This window comes from Acyrthosiphon pisum, chromosome A3, assembly GCF_005508785.2.
Source record: "Acyrthosiphon pisum isolate AL4f chromosome A3, pea_aphid_22Mar2018_4r6ur, whole genome shotgun sequence".
Classification (NCBI taxonomy): domain Eukaryota; kingdom Metazoa; phylum Arthropoda; class Insecta; order Hemiptera; family Aphididae; genus Acyrthosiphon; species Acyrthosiphon pisum.
This window is the reverse complement of record NC_042496.1, coordinates 7,720,113-7,726,112: the sequence shown is the minus strand read 5'-3', so window position 1 is coordinate 7,726,112 and position 6,000 is coordinate 7,720,113. Positions and strand designations below refer to the sequence as shown.

Below are 6,000 nucleotides of genomic sequence, written 5' to 3'. Positions count from 1 at the left end.
CGCAGCCGCCGTTGCACAGGCGCCGTAGACGCTTCTCTCGCGCGAACCTCCGCCGCCCTGCCACCGACGGTACCCTCTCGTCACCACCGATCCCGCCACCCCTCCACCCCGCACCGTCATTGTTGCAGCCGTCTTCGCCCTTCGGCTGCGGCCTCACCACCACCGCCGCCGCCGCCGAACACAAAAGAATAGAACGCCGGCCACGCACGCACGCACCGGCGCGCCCGTACCACATGTGAACTCGGCGGCGGCGACGAATCACTGTGGTCGGCAAGAACGAACGACGCGGCGCAGTGCATTTCGTACCACCACCGAACGACTGTCGACGGCGGCACGCACACACAAAAACCAGTACACACGACGGCGACGACGGTCCACGCTCCACGCGCGTCACTCCGCCGTTCTCTCTCGCTCTCGCTCCCCGCGCTCTCGCTCGCCCATCTCACTCGCCGCGCGCCGTCGCGACGTACGACTGCTGCTGCAGCTGCTATATACAAAAGACAGAGAGCGCGCGTGCGCGCGCCAGCACGCTCACACAGGCACACTGACGAACGGTTCGCGGCCCGTCGCTCGTCGCACAAAACCCTTCAGTGTCTCACGTGCTCCGCATACGTTCAGTGGTTGTTCGCTCTTATTCGCACGTTATACTACACTTCAGTACACCACCACCAAACATATACACAACGTTATTGTTATACCCACCGTACCATAATAATATACCATAATAATATTGTGTTTATACCGCGGTATATTATTGTTTTGATACATGTACTCGCGTTCGTTTTCGGCAATAAATCCGCTAGGCCACAGTTGAAAGAAATTTTGATAATTATAAAAAAAAATCGTTTGCCACATACCGCGGATTTCAAGTGTTGCGATATCGCTACCGCCGTCGTCATCTCAGATATTCCACCCCCGATCAGCCGACTCGCGTCCATGACCAAGGTCGTCTGCGTTTGCTGCTGAAACCGTTTTCGCGGTTTTAAGTTTATTTAGGGTGAGTAAAATACTCTCTATACCATAATAATATTATATTGTACATTATTACTTTTTATGATTAAAAACATTGTTGTTGTTGAAGAAACGTATAAAAATATTTTTACTCCCGAAAGAATCGACCACATAAATATTGCACAGGTAGTAGGTGCTATACATCGAAAACGGCGTCGTGTGTTGTACAGGGTTTTACCCAATTTAATAGGTCGAATTGCCATCCGGCATCCCAGCTGTGTGTTGGCCTCCCGCCGGCTTGTTGTCACGGCGACCGGACGCGCGCGCGAATGCCGCTGGTAGTCCGGTACACGGGTGTTTCGTTTTCGATAGGTAGGTATTCGTAAATCTAGAGGATCGCCGAACAACCGTCCATTGCTCAATAACTTTGTGAAAAATTCAAAAAAAATAAAACGAAACAAAGGCCGACAACAGGCCGAGTACAACAACCGTATCACGACGGACAACAATAAAACGTTGAGAATATTCTATACACGCGGTCTTTGTCCGAACGCGCAGGGTTCTTTTTTTCTCACCGACCCTCACCCTCTCGTTGTCGACCCTCGTGGTGGGTAAAACACCCTACAGTGGTGGCAGTATAATACGTATTGGAACATGTTTTATAAAATATTTTGTTTGCATGGTGTACGAATTGATCGGCCAAAATACTAAATATCAATAATAATATTGTCGTATTCGCGCTTCGATAGTAAAATCACTACCAATTATTATTATTGTTATTTATTATAAATTTATAAACACACACGGACTATAATAATTTTCCATCGATTTCCTCGAAATGCAACAATTATAGTGACCTATACGTAAGAACAGTTTAATCTCCTGTTATAATTTTATATAATATTATAGTATAATAAAATATATAATAATTATAGTTTATAATACAGCCGATTATCATAACAATTAATGTTATTATTGCCTATTTAAGACTAGAAAATATAGGTATCTACGGGTAAACTCTTGTGTTTCGAAGTACCTAATGTTATTTATAAACAGTTATTTATAATTTTTTACTATTTAATAGTGCACTGTGTTACGTGTGTTTCGCAATAATTATAAATTATAGGTATAATATTTCAAAACTGTAGCTCATATAATAGCCAAAACACAAAGTCATATAACGACGGTCTGTATAAAATTAATAAAATATTAGTTTCTTCTCGACGGATTCTGATCGTGTACCCCACGTGCCATTATGTCTGTAGTAGGAATATAAACGTCGCGTTTATGCTGAATACTGTCAGTTATCCAAGTTTTTCTACGAATTTTCATCGTTTCGCCCATCTCGAAATTTATCGAAAACCGGCAAAGACGATGACGTCTTGAAAGTTGAAATTATAAAATACCTATTATATAAAAAAAAAAAAATAATAAAATAAATTATGTAATACAGTTTCAAATTCGTGTTGTAAACATTATCTTGGAACCATTATCAAATGTGTCCGTGAATAAAATTTAGACGACATGTGTCGGCGGGCCCTGCGAGGTGATGTTGGTTGGTAGCGAGGTTGGTAGTCTTTGGTGGGGGTAGTATAGTGGTGGTGGTTGTGATGGTCGGACGCAGCAGCCGGCCGGCTAGCCACGACAACCGGTCGTCCTTCGCAGTTGAAGTTCACCCAGTCGTATTCGTTCGGCTCTCTCTGTATACAAAATATTACATATTAGCTACACTCTGTATGTTAGGTTATAAAGCGTGTTATAATAAAATGTACCTATTACTGACTATGATGTGACATAATAATGCGCGAACGCTGCCGCTGTATGTTGGTGTATACAATAGGTATAGGTCGACACACTCGGAACGTTTGCAGGGCGGTGACTGGTGGGAAGGGCTGCACAACGTGCAGAGTATTTTTCGGGAAGTTCTCGGGCTTCTGACGATGAGGAGCAGCAGAGGGCGTATAGATCGCTGTCGTATGTGCAACGTATAGTACGTACATGTATATATATTTAATATAATTCGACTGTGATTTACCGTGCCGTGTAAGCTGCGCGGTGAATATAAAAATGCAAAACAGGGGTTAAAGCGTGTGTATACGGAAATGGCTGCGTGAAGGGGAGGGGTAAGAACGAAGATGAAAAAAAAACGTTCTGAAAATATCCTCGTGGTGGCTTTTTGCTCCCTCGGCATCATAGCGACGACCGACATACGTACCTATACATTATATACCACCCACACACTACACTTCGTCATCTCATGAGACGCGGTGGGGGTTATATATTGTGGCTGAAGGGGGAGCCACTTGGAAATTCCGACGTTGACTTTTACAACCCGAAGTAATTTGAATAGGTCGTTGAACAAAAGCAAACCGCTGCTACGGTTGCCGCCGCCAAAGCCACCATCACACTTTTATAATATCATATAATAAGTAATACTTATGCTTGCAATTTAATCCGAAACGACGACTGCGTCGAGGAAGAAGATGTATGAGGCGAATATTATAATGCAATATCGAATGCTGCGGCTAAACGTGTTATAACTCGCCGAGACGTGATTCGATAGGTATACGGTATATTATTATACACGCAGACGCCCGCAATCTTAAAACTGTGGAAGTATAGGTACTAGATTTTAATTCTATTTACCATCTATTAGTATTCAAATTTTAAATCTCATGATGCTCACAATATAATGTATCAGACCCAATAATTAATTAATTGCAGCGAATTAACATTAGGTAATTCAACATAATACAATTTATTATATGCGATAACAATATTATTGATAACATACGTACCTATATGCATACACTATTAATTATTATGTATAAAATTAGCTTTATACAAATGTATAGGTAGGTACACTGTACGTAAGACTTATAATAATAATTTAGGTTTTTTTTAAATTATTCCAATAATACGTAACCTACCTAAATAATATAATAGAATATAATGTAATTCAAATTAAAAATATTATAGATACAATAATAAATAATAATTATGAAAACCTGCTTTGGTAGTTTATTTAAAATATTATATATTTGCATTTTACAAACTATTAAAATTGACCTCACTTGTAAAAGGTCAATATTACATTCGAAATATTATTTGAAAAAATGTCCGATATTCTAAAGTAAAAATAATTGGAAAGACCTTAAAAATAATACATTCCTATAAATATAACATATTTATATTTTTATCAACCGAATAAATTATAGGTACCTACTACCTTTTATGATTCACGTTTAAGTTCATTATTTTCCAGCAATGCAATATTTATTTGATTTTTTTATATACCTTACAATTACTCAGTACTTAAATTTAATAATAATATGATATATAGGTACCTATACATGTTATATTATTATCGATGATGTGTCTTCTAAACTAAAACTCGTTAAAAAGTATAAATCTGTGTTTGATTTATCGTTGGGATACATACCGGACTATAGTAACCGTACTATTGTTATACACATAATAATATATTATTCTCTGACTCCCTTTATACATTTATTTATTCACGGTGATTTTCTCAGTTATTACATAGTTTGCATGGTAACACATTTATCCATCGCCTAAACTAGAGTAGCCTGTGTTTAGGGGGCGGAGGCACATCATCTTGTCACCGGGCCAGAGAACAGTACATGTATACTGTTTATATATAGGTACTTCATTATGCTAATGGTCGTACAAAATAGGCAGCCCAATAATTACACCCTGTCGCTGGTTCGGTAAATTGCCAGATAGCCTGTCTGCCAAATGCCACTTGAATAAACGCTGCTGCAGTAATAGTCATCAGTAGGTACTCATCACGTAGTGCATTATTGGAGATAATAATATTATTATTATTATTATATAGACTTAAGTGCATACCTATATTGCTATTTGCTGCAGATACCGAAAATCGAGTCTCTAATCGTACCGGGTATGTGGCCCTCACGACAAAGAAGGCTTTATCATTGCGATAAAAAAAAATGTTGGCGTATAATATAATATAATATTATGACGTGCAACGTGTATGAAACCGGTACTGAACTGCTTTTAAAGACAGACGTCAAGACTGTGGTGGTTCGAACGTTGCGGACGAAACGAAAGGGATACTTTATTTTTATTTTATGTTTTTACTTTCACTCCTAGGTACGTGAAATGAGAGTGAATTTCTGTATCTGTGCGTGAAAAATATAATTTAGACTCACGTGTATATAGGTAGGTAGTTTCTATTGAAATTTGAAATACAGGAAATATGTGTTGGGAGAAAAGTATTTGACTTCATCAAAAGATGGTACCTATATATGTGTATCGTCCAAACAGTTATTATTATTTTTAACGACACGCCTGTCACTTGTGCAACAATATATTGTATATTATGTAGTTCTTTACTTCAGTGATTTACGTCCGTATTCGTTTAAATGTTTAATGATTTATAAAAAACCGTTTGTTAAATATTTTCCATTAGCATATTATAATCTAAATTTGTGGTATTAAGAGGACATGGTGCCCGCAGTGGTTGTCTTTGTCTTACAAACGTATAACATAGCAAATTCTATGTATGTTATAGTTTCAATATTATAGACTATAGAAGATATTATAATATTATTGTTATTGTAATATTGTAACATAATAATACCGTTAAATTCCCTATGTGAACACAGTTAATTGAAAAAATAAAATAATAAAAAATTACAGTAAATTAATCTATTATTAAATTTAAAGGTAAGATTTAGATCTGTGAATGTAGATCTGTGTTCTATTCTCTGGTTTTTTATATTTTTTTTTATTTTAAAGCCAGTTATAAGCGTTTTAATATTTTACATGCTTAGAATTTTAAACTTACCTTAAAATTAAAATATAAAAAAACTAACGATAGAACACAGATAATATTCTTACATTTAAATTTGATAATAGGTCACTTTACGAGTACTGTAGTGTTAAAACACAACAAAAATGGATTATGCTGAACGCAAATTTGCATTGTTGTAAGTTTATAAGACGAAGATAACTTACACATGCGGGCATCACGTCCTCATAAATAATAATAATGAAGACCAT

The 6,000-nt window shown here is 37.6% G+C and overlaps 1 protein-coding gene across 3 annotated transcripts in view; it reads left to right on the top strand.

Moving 5' to 3' along the window:
- The first annotated feature begins 295 nt into the window (after nt 1-295).
- The window catches only part of LOC100169433 (RNA-binding protein Musashi homolog 2), a 63,456-nt gene continuing 57,751 nt past the window's right edge, over nt 296-6,000 (top strand). For all 3 annotated transcript variants that reach the window (XM_008184733.2, XM_029491818.1, XM_008184731.2), the window contains exon 1: nt 296-997. The gene's annotated coding sequence lies outside the window, so the exon portion shown is untranslated. The remainder of the gene's footprint in view (nt 998-6,000) is intronic.